Here is a 19,448-nt window from a genome sequence, read left to right as displayed (position 1 = left end):
ACCACTAGCGGAACATCTGCTATCAAAGTAAATATTTTTAATACAATATGATCTTTTAATGCACAAAATGTATTTGCCACATATACCCAAGCAAAAAAAAAAACCGCGCCATAATGAAAAAAATTGCGAAAGACAACGATAAACAAGCCGACCTCCGAACTCCGCCCTACATTTTTAAACACCAGAGCACGCGGCACATTTTGGCGCGGCATTTAAACCGTTTTGAGCGGGCGCTCGAGGCCGCGCCAAGGTCTATGCCAACTTCTACCATGTCTATGCCGCGCTTCCGCAGGTTTATTCTTCATAGTGCACTCGATTTTTTTGCACTTCAATTTTCTGGGCCAAAATTGCAAATTCAATTTGCGGCCATTATCACCATTATCGTTTTTTAGCGCCTCGCGTCATCTGTCGTGCATTTACACCAAAAAGGAAAAAACAACAACATTCAAGATGGCTGCCTTCATGTTTTGCGCTGAGACGTGTAAGTGGCCGTCTTTCTTGACGATTTCTCGTCCTGAATGTTTACCCACAACGAAATTTAACGGTCCTCGCTAATAAAGAACACATCCTGCATCCAAGGTGCTGCTTTTTCTTGCAGGTAAGGACGTAAGACGTTAAAGGGCCGCCGCACGTCCTCGCGACGGCGCGATTATTCCCGATGTTGCGTTTTGTTGCGCCGGTTGTTTTGTGCTTTATGAAAGTTACATCTTTGTGCTTAGGTTCAGAAGTGTGCACCTAAGTGCCAAGGAATGGGTGACGCCGGGACTAAGAAGGTTAAATCAGGACAGAAAATGTAGGCTTTTTTCTCGCTGTCAAAACTCTATTCTGATCTGCTTACTGATGTTTGCCCGAATTCCATCGCTTTTAATATAATTTATTAACCTTTTTTCCTCGCCCGGAACATTGATGACTACTGCGGCTACGTAGGGCCCATCGCGCGGTATTCGAGGGAACTGCTCCCGATGGCATAGAATGCCACCACGGTAGGGGAGAAAGATTTCTCCTTTGGTTACTACTCTTGTCTGCACCCCTCGCTCTGTTGGTGACATTCGGAACGGCACCGCATTTTCATTCACCTCATGGAATGAAAAACGCAAGCGGTTTAACTACTACCGAGGCACTTTTTTGTGCGACTTTTATGCTTCTGAGTGTTCTTTGCTAGAAGCTCTCCGGCACCGATGCTTGCTGCTTGTGCTAGTGGAACGGTAGAAGTAGTGGCGTTCAAGGTTTACATTGCTTGAAAGCAGTGTGTCTTGTGAACACTTCGCAGACTTGCAGCTTGTGTCAGCAATACGGCTATTTAATACAGCAAAAGAGGGAAGTACAGCGACCAAACTGCTGGTCAGCACCTCACAACGGCGATAAGCGTGCAACACGGCGAGAGCTCGTGCATGCGCAAGAATGTGGAACGTCGCAAACAGATATTGTGGCACTGGCAGGGCGTGTGTCTTTGTGATCCGAACAGCGTAGCAGAAGACGCTCTCTCTTCATGCGCGTGCGCGAACTCTCGCCGTGTTGCACGCTTATCGCCGTGATAAGGCGCTGAGCAGCAGTTTCGTCGACGCCGCGCTATATTGTTCAAAATCAGGGCGGCTGTACTACCGCCTTTACCGTGAGGCGAGCCCAAGACTGTAATTTTAACGCACCATTAGCCCTTTCTTAAAAGTGGTTGCTTAGCGTTTGACCCAACAGTCAGACAGATGACTGCACAGGCTGAGAATATTTAGTCAGCCATTTCCTTTCCTGTCCTGTCTACGTACCCTCTCTCCATTTTGTAATATTGGTAATTTCCTACACCTAGAATAAAGCAGCTTGTGCTCTGCCTTGTGAACCATTTAACAGCTCCTATTCTAGACCTGCTCAGCACGAGTGCCAATGCTTTTATGTGGATAGTGCACCAATCAGGCCAGTAGAAGACTTTACTGCCAAACAGTGTCATAAGCTTGAGCTTATTGAATGCACTGTGCAGCTGAAAAAAGGCCATTTAGCAATCTCCATTCCTTGCAACTTTCAGGCTCTAGGGCGTTTCCGAAATGCAAATTTATTGAAGAACCCTGGCTAGTTTTGTATGCATGCTTCGAGCTTGGTTGCAGGCAAGAGTGCATCATTTTAAATGAGGCACATTAGCCAGCTGGCAAACTTGCACTGCAATAATTTGCACAATGCTAACGAGTTAGGTTTATGTAAAAAAGAGCATTTAAATAGCCCAACAGCTTGAGTAGGCTTGAAGCATGTAATAAAAATGGATGCCTCACAGTTAATCAAGGTGCGAAACTTTTGATTATCGGTTTTGAGATGGGCAGCTTATGTACAACAGCTGCGCAGGAAACCTCGATTTCGTGTTTGGCGAAAGGAAGTTTGGCTTTGTACACATCTTTGAATGAAGCTGAGCATTGGGCTTTTCAAAATGCATCATTTCATTTTTTGCATATGCAGCTTTGTGGCCAAACTTTACCTTAGCTTTGGAAACAGGTGCCGGTTTTGTCACTGCAGCCTCCTTACACACAGCGCAGGTTGTGCACAAATGTTGCTTGTTTGCAAGGCAAAATTTTGTAGAAAATGTTTCTGCACCTGAACTTATGCCTATAAGTACACCAGCTGTAAAACCTTTTCATGCCATTTATCTGTTTTCAGCCATGTTCACTTGTACCCTGCTATGGTGGCTCAGTGATAAGAGAGCTTGATTGTTGATCCCAAGGATATAGGTTTACTCTCAGCCACGGTGGCAGCTGATGGAGGCGAAATGCACGGCGACTTTGTACTTTGCGATGTCAGTGCACATAAAAAACCCCGGGCGGTCAAAATTTTCTGGAGCTGCCCACTACAGTATCCCTTGTAGCCAAACTCGCTTTGGGACATTAAACCCCATAAACCGAACAGAGCACTTGTCAACTGTAAACTTCCACGAGGAAAAGACTATCAATGCAGCTCAAAAGCAGGCCCTGTGGCTGCAGACGGTTCACCAAAATGTACATGTGAAATTGATTACAAAATAAAGTACAATCCCTTTATGCACGTTACATAAGGCATTGCAATCCAAGGCAAACACAGATGGTAGAGGTAGGTGCAGCCTATGTCTAGTTATCGAAAGGCAGTATTTCTGTGCATACCAGCAAAGTGTACATGGGGTTTTATTTCCAGGCTGTAGGAGGGCCACTATTTTAGCCTCTTGGGAACCTTTATTGTGCACTGCTAACACTGCTGCATATCATACGGGCATTTTCACATATTGCCTCTATTGAAGCTGCATCACTTTTCTAGGTAAAGTGAATATTCTAGTTTCTCATTGCAGGCCTGCAATAATCATTGTAAAAATGTTGAGAATCTTTCAGACGACTGTGTACAAACTTAATTAGACAAACTACACATAGCTTTCTGCATCCACAAAACCATATGCTGGCTTAGTCCTTTAGCTCAGAGCTTCATTTGCCATTGGCAATTGTGCCAGTATTGCCAGTAACAAGTAGCACTTGTCTGACCTGCTGTTACATTGCTTGCACTGCCAAAGAAAAGGAATAGATTTGGTAAATTCATCGATTGCATTTTCAACTCTACAGAGCAGTAGTTATCCATGAGAAAAAATGTGTATTTCAGTCTTTAGCACACATTTTTGGCATGACCAAAGTCATTTTAAGATAGTGCCACACACAATGAGTGCTGGTGGCGGTGATGCCTCAACAAAAAAGAGCTCTTTCTTGAAGTAGTTCAGACAACAGCTTCGCTGACAATCTAGAATTTGTACCCGACAGTTACTCTGACCCCATTTGCGATGTGCACACACTGGTAAAGAAAAAAAAACCGATGGTGAAGTGACAGCATGCTTTACTAATGAAGGAAACTTTTTTAGAATTAGAATGGCATAAAAACATTACAACTAAACCTGGCGATGTTAGTATTTTTTTCAAAAGTTAATTTGGCAGTTACAGGGTTAACGGGCAGCTAACTTCACATAATTAGCATCAATTGAATGCTGTGTATCTTGGGGACCATCATTAACAATGTCATGCATGTGAGCCATCACATGCTTGAGTTCATTAAATATACAAAATTCGTAGGCACGTTTTATTCGGATAGCATGTGTATACAAAATCAAAAGCTCCATGTCAATGTCAGAAGCAACTTAGGCATATAAGCACGGCCTATTTTGAACATGATGGGGAGCAGGTTCTTCAGCCCTCATATTTTTCAAAGTCGGCTAACAAACAGATGTGCATTTGCAAAAACCTGCATGGTATGCAGATGCAACTTTCTAAATTACTGAAGAGAATGCTGATGGTATTCTTTCTAGTAACTGCAATTTTCACCTTGATACACTGCACATATCCTGCCACTGTAGAAAAAATAGTGACAGTCATACTTTATACTGCTTTGTAATTTTACATTTGACAAAATCCCCCCTTCCCCTTTCTCACTGTAATGCAATGGCAAGGACACTTAGCCATTCCTAGTGTTGGATGCCTTGGCCTGCCACTAACAAAATGAGCCACTTCACAGATTTCCATATGGTCCTTCCAGGCTTTGAACTCTGCAAAAAGAAAGATTTTCCAAGTTGTCAAAAGAGTCTCAAACAAAGACAGCAAGAAACAGAACTCTTGTAGACTGGAAAATACAAAATACAAAAACAAAAGTACAGGTGTTGCCAACACCAGCGGATTGCACAAGTAAACTGCGTATGTTGACATCAATTTTTGGAAGCAGATTTCAGGGGCTAGGCTACACTACCATGCAGTCAGCCATAACTACTGCTAGATGAATGTCAACATATCCAAAATGAGCTAGATAACTTTTTATCAAGTTCTTTTATGTGCCTTTATGCAGGCTCTGACTAGGTTAAGACATGGCAAATAGACTTGCCCTCCACACTCATCGGTTCTTTATGATGCCTGTCACTGGAAAGGCCTAAAGCTTTTCCTAGTGGTTCATTGGCTTGAACGAGAACATCTTCGGTGGAACTCCGCCTGGTTGGGTACTTGAAACAAAAGTTTTAGAAACACTATCACCAACCAAATTATTTATTAGAACCCGACGTTTCGGGACCAACTCGGTCCCTTCCTCAGGGGCGACTAAAGTTCGAGGCCCGCAGTAGCAGGCAGCGGCCTATGCTTCTTTCCCAACACGTGGCGAAGTCCAGTTGTGTACACGGAGGGTAGCGTCCCTGGATTCCTATTCACTGCTTCAGCTGTCAGCCGGAGGAGCCAAAAAAAGACGTGACATCTTTTGAAAGGATTGGTCTCCACGTCAAGTATGTTCACCTCCTCAAAGGCGATTTTGTGGTCGGCGCGTTCGCAGTGCTCGGCGAGGGGTTGCTTTTCGAGTTCAATTGCCGGACGTGATTTTTTGTGCTACAATACCCGCCGACAGATATTTTTCGTTTCGCCGATATATGAGGCCGGGCACTCGGAGCACGGGATTTTATAAATAACGCCTGGTTGTTTTTCTCTGGGAATACGGCCTTTTGGTAGCGGCAGAAAGCGGCCGACTGTTGAGGTAGGTTTTTGCGACACACAGACGTGTTTGCACAGGATGCGTGCAAGCGCCTCACTGGTGCCCGCTACTTATGAAAGCACAATGCGAGGCCGCTTCGTCGTTTCTATGCTGACCGACCCTCTTGTCCTGCTGACTTGACGGCGGGAAGCACATTGAATAAAGGCGCGTGTGTAGCCACTCTTCTTCAGATTGGCGAAGCATAGGCCGCTGCCTGCTACTGCGGGCCTCGAACTTTAGTCGCCCCTCAGGAAGGGACCGAGTTGGTCCCGAAACGTTGCGTTCTAATGAATAATTTGGCTGGTGATAGTGTTTCTTAAACTAGTGGTTCACTACACCGATTAACAGGCGATTGGCAGAAGGAGCATAGGTAACTTCTTGAGGAGCCTGCATATGCTCTTTGCAACCATGTGTTCTTATTCCATCATTTACTATCAGCCAAAAAGAACTCAGTACTCTGTTTGACAGCATTATGTGCACACTGGATTCACCTTCAGAGTTTATTTCGTTGCAACAAGGTGCCAATCACAACAAAGGCACTGGTCATCGAACAACAGAATGCCCAGTGCTCAGTTTAAAGGCAACAAGGAAGCAGAGGTAAACCTTCCAAGTACAATGATCAGGAACAATATAGAAGCAGTGTTGTGTTGTTGCAATTACTCGAGGTAAATCTCTGTGCATCACTGTACAACAAAAAAAAGTAAAAGCTGCGTCCAGGTGGCGTAAAGCGTGAAAAAAAAAACAGCTTTGCGGTATGACTTCCCCCTCAAAGAAGCATCAGCCCAATGCTCTACATTGAATAGAAAGGTAGGCAAAAATAAACATCAAGCAAAATATAAACACAGTGTCCATCAGTTATAATAGGGCTTTAGGCACACAACATGCAATTTCTGGACATGTATCACCCCTGGGGTGCTGTCAGTAACATCTGGGGACAATTCCATAGCCCATTTCATCTAGATGAGTGAACTTAATTTGTGGAAACAGCAGCATAAAATTTATGGTTTTCATTAAATCCACGATGGTGATTCAGCATCCAAACCTAGAGTCGGTCTCCTGGCTTGTAATTGTCATTGTAGGTTATGTTAGGCATTGGTGCCTTGCTGGCTTTTTATGCGCAGCTGGGCAAGTCGTCGGGCTGCTTCTGCACACTGAAGGTAGGCAGTGACACTGAGGCTGTCCTTTTCCGTTACATGTGGCGTCAGCATGACATCGAGCGCTGTATTAAGGCGAAAGCCTTTAACCCCTTAACCGTTTTGTTATATCAACGAAATTCTTAACAAAACTACTTATTTTTTTCGTGCTGATTTCGGTTATTATGCTGCCATACGTAAAAGACGTTTATGTGGTAGAAAAAAACGAAGTCAACAGGTCAGTGCTGCCATCTGTCGAGCAAAATGCCATCTAAGCCACAAACGAGAGCTGCTCGTTCGAAACGCTGAAGGGAAGAACCTATTCAGCAAGGACGAGCTACAGTCGTCCAAAACGGTTTGGGGACGGCATTGCAAGGACGAGCGCAGCTCGTCCGAAACGGTTAAGGGGTTAAAGGGAAATAGCACCGGTTGTAGATTTTGATGAGTTTCGAGGAATCGAATGATTACAGCTTCCAGGTTAAGCATGCGAGATATCTTCGTGCTAGCATTTCAAATAATAGCGCAAATAGCGATTTAAACAGCTTCGGCTATCAGGCTTCTCCGCACCACACAGCGGCGCGTGGGGGGCACATGATGACGTCATTGACGGTACCGGTATGTTTCCCGCATAGAACGGCTTGGTTGGAAGAAGTAAAATTAAGGCTACCAAAATTGAAGGTCCAGAAACATTGTTTGGTGGCATCAGAAAAGGCACCACAGGATGTGGGCGAAGGTAACGAAAAGAAGAAATATTACCGTCTGTGATGTCATCATCGAGCTTCTACGCAGTCCATCAGTGCTGTGAGGAGAAGCTCGAATTTTAATCGTTGATTACTTCATCAGTTTTAATGATAGCACAAAAACACTTTGCAAGCATTACTGACAGCTTATGGCGATTCAAATTCTTGAATATCTCAGAATTCTCGAAAAGTGATGCAGCTGCGCTTTAAAGGGGCTCATACTGTCTGCGTTTGGTCACACTATAGCTTTCAATCAAATAACATCACCTGAAACCTAAACTAATGTCATTAGAAAGATAACAATCCTGCATCCACCGGGAATCGAACCTGCATCCCTCGCATCCCCAGCTGAGCGCTTTAATCAACTGTACCTCGCCCGGGATTGTGAAACGCATCATAATTTTCCTTGTATACCGTGAGGATGATAGTTAAAAATAAATCCTGTCTTCGCCGGGAATCGAACCTGCATCCCTCGCATCGTCAGCTGAGCACTTTAACCAACTGTGCCACGCCCAGGATCGTGAACTGCACATAAATCTTGACTACAGTGATTTGGTTTGGTTTGTGGGGTTTAACGTCCCAAAGTGACTCAGGCTATGATAGATGCCGTAGTGGAGGACTCCAGAAATTTCGACCACCTGGGGATCGCATAGAACGCAGGTGCCTTGCTTTCGTCTCCATCGAAAAGCGGCTGCCGAGGCCAGGATTCGATCCCGCATTCTTGGGAACAGTAGTCGAGCGCCGTAACCACTGTGCCACCCCAGCGGGGCCTTGTCTATCGTGAGGATGACAGTTAGAACACACATCATAATTCACCTTGTCTGCATGATGCTGATGCGGCCACTCCCCTTTGTAGGAGGGGTCACATGGATTAGGCCAATAGATAAAGGAGTAGAAAAAGAACAAAAACTATACCAACTGCTGTGCATTGGTCAAAAGTCTAGAAAAAAGAAAAGAGGAAGCAAAAAAAGGGGGAGTCCTTCAACAATCTTCTCTTTTATGCCACCAGTCAAGGTGGTGCTTTGTCACCTCTACTGCCCTACCTAGGGTGTGCTCTTTGGGTGAAGTGTTGTCGAAAGAGTCTCCATCAGTGCTGATGTCGCAGTTGTAGGGGGGGAGGGCCGCAGTTTCGGGCACTCGATCACAACGTGCTGTATGGTTTTCATCGGCTGCGTCGCACTTGGGGCACTTGGTATCCAAGCCTTGGGTGTACTTGGCCTTGGTCGTCCTTGTGAGCAGAAAACCACTCCGTGCCTCGCAGAGTAACCCGCTGCCGTCCGCTGTCTAGTGTGTTGTCATAGATGTTCTCATTAGCGATGGCCTGTTCTGTGCTGGATTACACCGCCACTGATCACTTTGCCCGTACTTTGCTGTGCCATCTCTTCATTTCTGCTTCCCAAACCTGGTTGTGGATCTGCTCTCTCCACGCGAGCTGGAATATTTCCAACAGGCCGGCTTGTGGAATTCCGTATTTCTCTACCAACCTTCGCATTCAAAGCATCCATCTGGTGTTGGAGCACTTGAGTTTGATGTATTTGTATACCTCGCTGGACCATCTATGGCGGAGTGCTCAGCCGGCGCTGCAAGGCAAGCTTGGCAGTGGTCTCACATGCGACGATAGTAGCGCTGACAATGACGCTGCAATTAGTGATCATGACAATGACGGCATTATCAATGATAACGGTGCATTTAGTTGGTAATGATGAGAGCAAACGTGATGCACCGTGTGCACCAGCAACGCTCAGCCTTTCGCACTTCTGCAGTGTAGATTCCACAGTGCTCTCGGAATTTTTGGGCTCCGTGCCATACACAAGGTGGAATGGAGTTTACCTGCTTCTCTGCTCCTAGCTGGCAGCAACAGCGCGGCGGGCGACTTTGCTGACATTAAAGCGAGAAACTAGTTACGTCGGCTTAACTTTCAAGCCGACTGACGGCTAATGCATGCAAGGAAGACAATGCCACGGACAACGAGAAGTGGGTTTTTTACACGACGGATATTATGATGTGCTTCTCGCTTTCTACAACAATAATTAGTTTGGAGAAGCCTTTGGCCCTTTGCTTCGGCGTTGCGAGTCAGGTAGTCAGTTGCTACTATTATCCACTTGCTGCTAGATGTCAGTGTCGGGAAATGACCAAGTAAGTCCATGCTGATCTGTTAGAATGGCCTCGCAAGTGATTGGTTTGGTTGTATATCTTGCAGGCCTTGTTAGCAGTGTTCGGTGGCGTTAGCAGTTGCAGCAACTCCTGACATAGTGCGTGACACTAGCAGATAGACAAGGCCAATATGGGCTAATATTAACCTGAATGCGACTGAGAGTAAAATAAAGTTTAGGTGCCCAGCTGTAGGCTCATCATGAGGGGCCTGTAGGATTTCATCGAGAAGGCCCACAGGGACATGTAAGTAGGCGGTCCTGTTGGGTGTGAATGCCATTATAAAGCGCAAAGGAGGCTAGTCCATGTTTGAACACTCTGAGCGGCAAGGACAACTTTCCTTCAAGGTAGTCGAAGTCTGAGTGCAGAAGTTGCATGAAGTAGGTCCCAAAATAGCATCGTTATTATCTTCTAACAGCACTTTTGGACAGGGGCTCGTGAAAAGCAGTACCATGTGTGGGTGGCCAAAATAGGTTTTTAGAGCAGCTCATGGAGCAAGCAAATATGCTTTTTGGAGCAGCTATATGGAGCAGAAAGCAGAACAGATGTTCTGAAACAGCTATGGAGCAGAAATGTTAATGTTTTATAGCAGAAATATCGGCTTCTTGAAGAAACTTTAGAGCCTGTGGTCAATGTAAATCTCCAATAAGTCGTAAAGGCCTTTCTACCCTTCTTGGCAGCAGAAATTGTGCTGCTTACAAACAGGCCTGCTGTGTTCTGAAGATGTTTTACTGCGGACTGACTGTAAACAGCATGTGACCAGCGTGCAGTTTAAAGGCCCATTCACACTTGAGGATTGCAAAGGGTGTGCGATCAGGGAGCTGCTCAGCTTGACCGATGTTCACACTTGCAAAAGCAACCCGTGGGTCACTTTCCCAAGTTGGCCTCGTTCAGAACGAGACTTGTCGACCTTGACTGCTCACCAACACAGAAGCCGGATGTAAACCGAACTTCTATTAATGTCAGCTGTGTTGCTGATTGGTTACCGATTTGAGACTAGGAAGGAAATGTTGGACATGTGCCTTTTTATATATGGGAGCGCTTGTTGCTAAACAAGCTAACTCTCAAAACGCAAGAATAATTTGCTTCCGATTGTATGCTTAAATAATACAGCATGCGCACATCTATTTTGGCCTTCTCGACAATCTCTAGACGAAGGCCAAAACAAGTCCAAAGATCACTAAGGTTGCACACTATAGTGAAGGCTTGCCAAGGAAAAAAAAATATGCGAATGAAATATTTTTGCTGAAGAAAGAAAAAGGCTTTCAGTGACCACCATCCACGGCATGCATGCAAGAGTGCCGCCGTCACCGCGAATAGCAGAAAACATGGGGGTGATATTGTGTGACGTCAGCGACCAAGGTTGCTAAATCATAAAGCTGCTTTCGCTATTAATAATAAAAATTCATTTTAAACTACCTACTCCACTGAAATCTTAAATTTCGAGGATTTATAATTAACGTGAATTGAGTGAAATGCAATAATCAGTTTATGCTCAAAGTTTAGCTGTCATGACCCCTTTAAGTGAATATAAATAAATAGTTCAAGCATATGGTACCAACATAAGAAACACTACAGAATTATATGAAAATGTCACTGAACTACGAGCACGTGAATGAATTAAGCTGCTAAATCTGAAAATACACCAGACGCGGGCAGAGTCATTGAATAGAGCCCTAGAACATAATTTTTTCCACCTCCCCACCTTCAGGTGCATTATCTGCTCTGGTTTAGAGCTCTGCTCTTAATTTAGTGATTTCACATAAAAACAGAACTTCATCTGGACGTAGAACTTCTCTATGCGAAGAGTCATTTTTCTGTCATGGGTAGGACATCCAGGCTCGGGAACCTCTGGGCTTTTCAAAAACATCGCAAAATTATGAATGCTGCTTGTGTTAATCTCAATTATTAAAATGAAATAAATAATAAAAAAAAAACTACTTTCCCAGCATGTTTACGAGATTTGCAAGCTCCGCAGACGTATAAAGAAGACCTCGGTGGCCAAAGTTCGAGATGAATTCGTTTTCTTTTTTTTGCGCACATAATTTGCTCGAAATTAGATACGCAGAATAAGTACTGCATTTTGATTTGTGCATGAAATTTCGAGCCACATATCCTGCAATATACCGGGTGCGCGAGGTATTTGAGGATGCAATGGTGGCTTCAGGCAGAGAATATCTCCAGCAAAAATATATATATTTTCACCAAACTTTGGGAAATATTTCTCTTACTGTTTATTTTCACATTACTCAATGAATGCACCACTTGCAGCAATAACTAATTCAATTCGGCTTCGGAATTGGCTGCATGTATGGATCAGATGGCCTTTAGAGATACTGCCCATTGAGTTACCAATAGCGACCTTCAGAGAGTTTTTTGTATTATGTGGCCTTTTGTCGGCCTCTCTCTCAACGACGCCAAGTGGATTCAAATCTGCACAACTAGGAGGCCACAAGTTGGGGGTGATGTGGTTATTGGAAGTTGTTGGCCAGCCGCTCCTGGGTGACGCAGGTGGTGTGGGCGAGAGCCAAATCTTGCTGAAAGACGCAAGGTCTTCCTTTCGAAACAGTATCAATCCAAAGCTTCAAAACGGTGGCAAGCACCTCCGCGTACTCGGCAGCATTAATGCGGAGTCCTTCTGCAAAACAGTGTGGCGGCATGACATCACCCTTGTTGCTGACGGCTGCTGTGCATCACTGTCGGCACCTCATTAGCGCTTCCGTAAAGCCACCTTTCATTATGGCAATTAGCCTTTTGGTCTTGATCAAAGTTCTATTCATCTGAAAGAAAAAGAAAAAAAAACAGAGCATTCCAGGCTCCTCAGGTCTCTTCAGCTTGCCTATTAAGCGCTTGGACCAGAGCAGACGATTCTCCCGAGCTTTACCACACAAGAATTGCGCCCTCCTCATGACATAGAAAAAGTACCTCACGTCCTCGTGCACAGCAAGCCTGACAGCTGACTCTGCGACATCGAGCTCCTTTGCAATGGCCCGCATTAACTCCCCTGGTTTGTCACTCACAATGACTTGCAGCCTCTGAAGAAAATCAGGTGTTCTGACGACGTCTGACTACTGACTATGCTTTTTCCCTTTCACCACAGATGCCACGTCACCGTCGCAGCACGTCAGTTCTGTCCGCACTTTGTTAACGAAAGGCTTCACTACATTCAGAAAGTTGGCAATTTCCAAGTCACTGTGACACACGGCCAGTGCGATGAGGATTGCATGGCGTTTCATTTTCTGCGTCAACTTGTACGCTTCCATTTTTCAACAAACTGCACAGTATAAATCATAAGGGGTCAACCAACAAGAAGCCGCATGCCTAGATAGATATGTTGAACCTGCTGGTGTCTATGGCGATAAGGAGTAGTAACCTCAAACTCCCCATGCACCCAGTAAGCTACGACACTGCTATAACTGTGCTTAGTAACGGGCATTCAAAGTAGCTTCAACGTCCTCGAGCCTTCCCTCGTGAAGCAAGTGGTCAAATTCATCAATCACAAAGAGCACGCAGTGAGCAAAAAAAAAAACACAGAAAGAGAAATTACAGGCTCTCAATTTGTGTTTGAAATATTTCAGGTGCAATCAAATCCATTCGCTACAACCCATCATGCTTCGAAAATCTTAATGAAAAGCATGGGTAAAAAATTGTTCAGCGTGCAATATGAAAGACCTGCTGTAGACCGGCAAGTAGCGCTAAAGGAACACTGAAAAAAAAAGTAGGCTTGCAGCATTGGTATACTGGCTCCTAATCACAAAAACACCACTTTCACTGAAAACAAAACTTTTATAAGGTAGAAAAGAAAGAACAGAAATGCAGGCTTTGCAGAAATACAGAAATTGCAAAGGCATGTACAATGACATGCAAGGGATCCCGGAGGCTGCCTAATGTGTATTATGGTTACATGTCTGAATTGTTAACTTTTGTTTCAAAATGCCAAAAAGACAAGCTGAATATTGGAAGCCAAAAAAAATTTGCACTTGGCAGTGCCACAGGCAGTCAGTTTCGTTTTGGTATGTTTAGGTTCTTTGAAATCACAGCTATGCATTTGGCATGCCCACATGGTTTCATTTTTGATATGCATGCTTTGGTTTACAAGTGCGGATCAGCAGAGTTTTCCTCTGACGGAGTTCATGCCTCAGAAAGCACTTCTCTATTGAAAAATCTGGTATGAAATGCACACAGGATTAAGTTATAACCTAATGTGCAGAATAAACCTGCACAGACCTGAGTGGAGCTGGGAAAGAAAAGAAAGGCTGGAAAAAGTAAGATTTAAAATGGCATGGTTGCTTAAGAAAAAAAAAAAGTGACAAAAAGAAAACTGTCTCAAACACAATTTAATCTAAGTCTTTTGGAGTTTTAACTGAATGTTTTAGCCATTGCGCCACACGAACAGCTGAGACCTCTCGCATTACATTACTTGTGTAGGGCAACTGCACTTTTTTACACATTTTTCACTCAGTCGCCACTAAACAATTGCATTCCAAGTGTGCTGAATGCTTTTGCTGGCTGTTAATAGTGTCACCGATGTCTCATATCTATGATAAGCATAGGAGTTTGCCAAAGTATATTTCAGTTTCTCTATTTTCTGCTGTCCCTGCATGCATGCACAGACCTTATTGGCACATCAGTTTGCCATCTGCAGGGCAGCGATGCTAGAGTACACCACATAAGGTGTAGACACCCAAGGAAGCATTGAACGAAAGGGAGCTCAGTTGGTTCATATTAAGAAATACAATAGTGAAGGAAACGAAATAAATTGAGCAAAACAGGCCCTGTGTACCCCCTTTTTTTTTTAACTTTCTGCCACAATGCATTGTTCATCCCTTGCTGCTATTAAAAAAAACCCTATGTTGCAGTCTTTACTTGTCACTCGTGATGGTAGCTCAGCAATGTCAGTGGCCGCATCCATAGCTTCGCTTGCTACAGACTTTAATTTCAGCTGCTGCTAGATGTACTGCTCGCATCAAGAATCACAGAGTCTATGTTTACACCATCGTTTGCGTCATTTTCCCGAGTCTGAATCCATTGGAAGGAAAAAAGACCTTCAACTTCAAATCGAAATATCTCGGCAATAAATGTGTCTTGCTGCCGGACAAGTGACAAAAAAATCACGAAACACTGCACTATTGGATTCTGGTAACGAAAAAAATTGTGATGGGTCCCATACTCCAGAAAATCTGGCATCCATGAAAAATTATGGGCATGTATCTGGCAAGTGGCAGGAAGGTGACGCAGCACTGCAATGACTTTCCGTCAGGTTGTGTGACGTCACAAGGCTACATGACATGACCAAGTCAGCAAGTGCTGCCACACAGGGTGCTTTTCATGGTATCAAGTTAAAAAGGAAAACAAAAAGAACATAGTTTGGAGCAATTATGCGTCACTATTTGTCTCTTGCAGGTGTATCTGTGACAAAGGTTTGTGCATGCAGGACAACCCGGAATCACTTGAGGCAAATCTTTGAAGCCTTTGTTATGAAGCATTAAAAAATTGTAGAGGTTCAACTTTCTTTGAACCAAGTCAAGAGCATTAGCCATCGGCTGGTGCCGCATTTGTAGCTGCCGCTTCAATCTTGGCTCGATTCCGCATTTGGTAAGCTTCTCGGCAATGGTCTAGTCTGGCTTCTCGTTCGATGTCTTGGCAACCTGTCTGGCATGGTTGCAGTCTCTGTCTTTAGCACAAGTTCATTCCTCTACGCCACACTGCCTCCTTTTGTCATGCTGCCTGGTGAATTCGTCCAACACTATGCTCGCAATCTCGACCGCACTTACCCAGAAATGTTTTAAGGCAACAAACAGAATATGGGTGCACAAAACACAAACAACAGAACATGTTGGCACCGCTGCAAATGAATGAACAACAAAATAGCTATTAGAAATGACAGCAATGCCTACTCTGCTGGCAGAAATCTTGAGCAAAAATTTCTCATCAATTGGCCCTAATTGGCTATACAAGGCCATGCGACATTTTCCCATGATTATAGCAGTGACTGAAATTTTTCATACCTTCACAATCATCTTTTAGCAAATAATGACCTCCTTATGTTTCGGACTACATGCGCCACATTGTCAGCAAATAAATTAGCAATGCTGTTTGTAAAGCATTGCAATTGTGTGTGTGTCGCGGATGATTTTATTGTGAAGTTCGTGAGAGATGTGACTATGACTGCAGCCGGCGAAATGCCAGGAAGATAGGAACGCAGCTTTCATTGCAAGAAATTGACGGAGAGAAAAAGTGAATCGGCCCCTGCAGACAGCTAGCATTGCCCCATCGAATGCCGCAATCATATTGAAAGATTGAGACAAGATTTTCAAACTCCAGAGCACTGAAGATGAGGTTATATCGAACATTGGCGTTTTTTTTTCTTTTCTTTTTTTCACATGGACAAAGTTTGTACTTTCATCGCTCGGTGCAAGCACGCATCCAGTGTGGTGTTGCGGAAAGTAGGTGTATGTACTATAGTAATGGAATGTAGTGCGTGGTAGTTTGCTGCGCTCAGCTGAAGAAAAGCAATTGATTTCTTCAAATAAATCAGCATTGAAGTTAGTACAACAGTTTCATTTGAGGCTTTGCTTGCCTACAAACGTGTCTACTGCCAAGGTATGTAATTTTTTTCCTAGGTTTGACTACTGGCTTATAATAGCATATTTTTCATTACAACAACATTTCAAAATGAACAATTCTTTGCGGTTTTGCAGTATTTGTTATATCGAGATTTGACTGTACGAAGCTGGTCCTGCCAAGCGTCTGTGCAGCGCCTTTCATTTGGCGCTTCCTCTAACGCCGCACCACACAGCATGCAGAAGCAGACGCAGTATAGCAGGCACCAGCGGCATTTCAAATTAGTTTGCATGAATACTTTGAAAATTGCATAAAGACAAACAACTGAGGTGACATCATATTGAGAAACCCTGTTACATCACTGTAGTACCTCACATGATCACATTCGGGAAAATATCACTTATTTTCAAAATTGGGTAGTGTTTTTCTTTAGGAGTGCATGTCATATATTCTGCACACTCTTCAGTGCACCCTTCAGTTGAGTGGCATGCTTTCAGCTTTTGTCGGTAGATGTTGCCACAGTGTTTTGAATTCCTTAGATGAAGTGCTGATAGAGCCTACTAAAACATTCATCGAAGAGGTGTTGAACCGATTGGAAACAGAAATGGGTTCCTCTTACACTGAAAATGTCCGACTTCTGTCTGACGGGTGAAATTTACAATATTTGTTTTTCTTGTGTTTTGTCTACTACCAACATCAGGCTACATAAAAGCATACTTATTCACAGATAAAAAGAATTCTAGGCAAAATTTCGTGCAGCATTTTTATAAAACCACTCTGCAGTTGACAACAGACGTTCCATTGTGCCGATTTGAGGCCTAAATTGCAGTGTTCTGTCCTTACAAACCTCATAAGCCAAACTTGCAGTGCCGGAGCAAAATATTCACAGGTTGAGGTACATAAGTTTCACAAAAATGTGGTGGATGTATGTTTGATGTCCGAAAGCCTGCGTGCATTGGTAATAACATACCTGCCAACTTACGAATTTTCCGTAAAATGTACGAATTTTGACCAGTCTTACGATTTTACGAATCTTGCGGGAAATTTTACGGAAAATGTTTTATTTTCGGAAAAAAAAAAGTGCGGACATCTATTAACATCATGGCCTCCGAGATAACACCACACGCGTGGAAGGGTAATCTCTGAGACCATGTTAACACTATTATGGTACCTTTGGCGGCCACGAGAGGGCAACACATATTTGTGATATCATCATCAGCAGCTGAAAACGTAGTGACTTCTATCGTCTACTCGGGGGAACACGAATCCATATCCAAAACTCGATACCGCCTCCGCCAGGCTACTGGCTGTTCCTTTGTTCATGTGTTTGCACAACTTTGGTGTTGGCCTCTGTTTTTGCGTGATCTGCGGCCGCGTCCGACTCAGTGTGACTCTGAAGTTATAGCAGTAGCGGTTTCGCAGTGCAGTGGCGGGCTCAAAGCCGCGACAGTACTTCCAAGTATTTTTGAAGTCGTACGCGGCAGAATTTCCGTGCTTCGTGCCGTCTAAAAAGGAGAGAAGTTCTGATTTTGCACCACATGGTGCCTGTGATGTTAACATTTCACATGGGGGCAAGTCCAGCATAAAGATCCACATCGCTTCGAAAGAGCACCAAGGATGCGTGCGAGCCGCGGACAGCCAGCCGAGCCTGACAAGTTTTGTTCGCAGTGACAGCGACCTCGGTGTGATTCGTGCAGAATGCCATTTCACGGCATTTTTAGTTGAACACAACATACCGCTGAGTGTCAGTGATCATGCTAGACCACTTTTCCGGAAAATGTTCCCCAAGTGCAAGGAAGCCAAACGCTACGCCTGTGGACGGACGAAGATGACGGCAATTGTTCATAAAATGGCCGCGAACGCAGAGACTCCTTTGCTGGATGTCCTAAAAAAAGCAGGTATTTTTGATTGCTGTAGATGGAGGTAACAATAGGGATACGCAGCTTTACCCTGTTGTTGCGACATACTTCGTTAAAGAAACCAGTAGAGTTGAAAGCCGCCTCCTTTGCCTTGGTACAATCCAAGGGGAAGCGACGGGTCAGAAAATTGGAAATCTGATTCTGGACGAAATGAAGTCCCGAAGTTTGCCTCTTGAAAACCTGTTGGCATTGTCTTCGGACAATGCCCATGTCGTGATTGACAAAAAAAACAGCATTTCGACTGTATTGTGGGAGGCCCAACCAGCTTTGGTCGGGGTTGGTTGCCCATGCCACCTCATCAACTTGGCAGCCCAAGAAGGAGCTGCATGTCTTCCTGTAAAATGAGGCCTTGGTTGGCATTTTTATTTTACTTGGAGAAAAGCTCAAAGCGGAAAGATCGACTGAAAGACTTTCAAAGATTGCACGACGTCAACGCCAGGAAGATGCTGAAGCATTCGCTGACACGTTGGCTGTTTTTGGGGAAGTATTAGAAGAGGCTGCTGGACCAGTGGAAACCACTACTTAGCTTTTTCTTGAATGAAACAAAACAGTGCAATAAGCAGAGCTTGTTTTTGGAGTCTTACTAGATTCCCAAGACTTCTTTACAAATCGCCAAGAACCCTGCGTCGGCCTCAAATACTGCTGCTCACCTTCCCAAGGCTGCTGCAGGCATTGGAAAAAAAAGCTCCGACTGTGATGGACCTTCACTAAAAAGAAAAGGAGTTCATTCTGAACCACAAGCAAAGAAACTGAAACTTCAATGCAAGGCATCTGCAGAAGCTAGCCACGTGACCCGTGAAGAGCGCCTATTTCTTTTTTTGTCATCAGAGCTAAGCAGGGCATGCTGTCTTTTTCTCCAAAATGTTATACCTCTTTTTGAGAAGACAAACTGCCTACTTTAGTCACAGGCTCCTCAGATTCATGTGCTCAGGGGCCTCTTGAACCACCTTCTCGAGGATCTCTTGACTCTATTTGTGCGGCCAGGTGTTCTCAAGGGATGCCATTCATTGCCTGTGGTTGCCTATGGAGCTGTAGAGAATCGAAAAGATGATAAAGACATCGTCATTGGCATGACAACCTCCTCTGTAGTTGAGACGCTGACCTCAAATGAGAAAGAGCAGCTCTCGGCTGTACGTCTCTACTTCACTGCAGCATGTGATTATATTCACCACAAGTTCCCGCTGGAAGACGTCAGCCTGAAGATGCCCAAGTGCAGGCTCTAGAAACTGCTTCATTCAGCAGTGTACTTCATTTCATTATGGCGTTTCCTGCTATTCTGCCCAAGCAGAGTGGGGAAACGAGAAGAAACAATTGATGCACTCGAAGTGGAGTTTGCCAACATACAAGCTTACCAGATTCCAGCAGGCATACTGAATGAGCTAAGGTGCGACATGCAGTGGTCGCAATTGGGAAGCATTCGAGATGTTGACGGATCGCCCAGATTCCGCAGAATCTCA

At 44.3% G+C, this 19,448-nt stretch overlaps 1 long non-coding RNA gene across 2 annotated transcripts in view; it reads left to right on the top strand.

The window, feature by feature from the left end:
* The first annotated feature begins 325 nt into the window (after nt 1-325).
* LOC146203928 (uncharacterized) overlaps nt 326-19,448 on the top strand; it is an 83,343-nt gene continuing 64,220 nt past the window's right edge. The window contains exon 1 of one of the 2 annotated variants that reach the window (XR_014702565.1): nt 326-481. This is a non-coding gene — a long non-coding RNA (uncharacterized LOC146203928). Of the gene's footprint in view, nt 599-19,448 lie in introns of both variants that reach the window. The other variant, XR_014702564.1, reaches the window with a different exon arrangement.

Source organism: Amblyomma maculatum, chromosome 1 (genome assembly GCF_055883805.1).
Source record: "Amblyomma maculatum isolate TAMU_Amacu chromosome 1, ASM5588380v1, whole genome shotgun sequence".
Classification (NCBI taxonomy): Eukaryota; Metazoa; Arthropoda; class Arachnida; order Ixodida; family Ixodidae; genus Amblyomma; species Amblyomma maculatum.
Note: the sequence above shows the minus strand (reverse complement) of the source record. Positions and strands in the feature narration are given on the sequence as shown.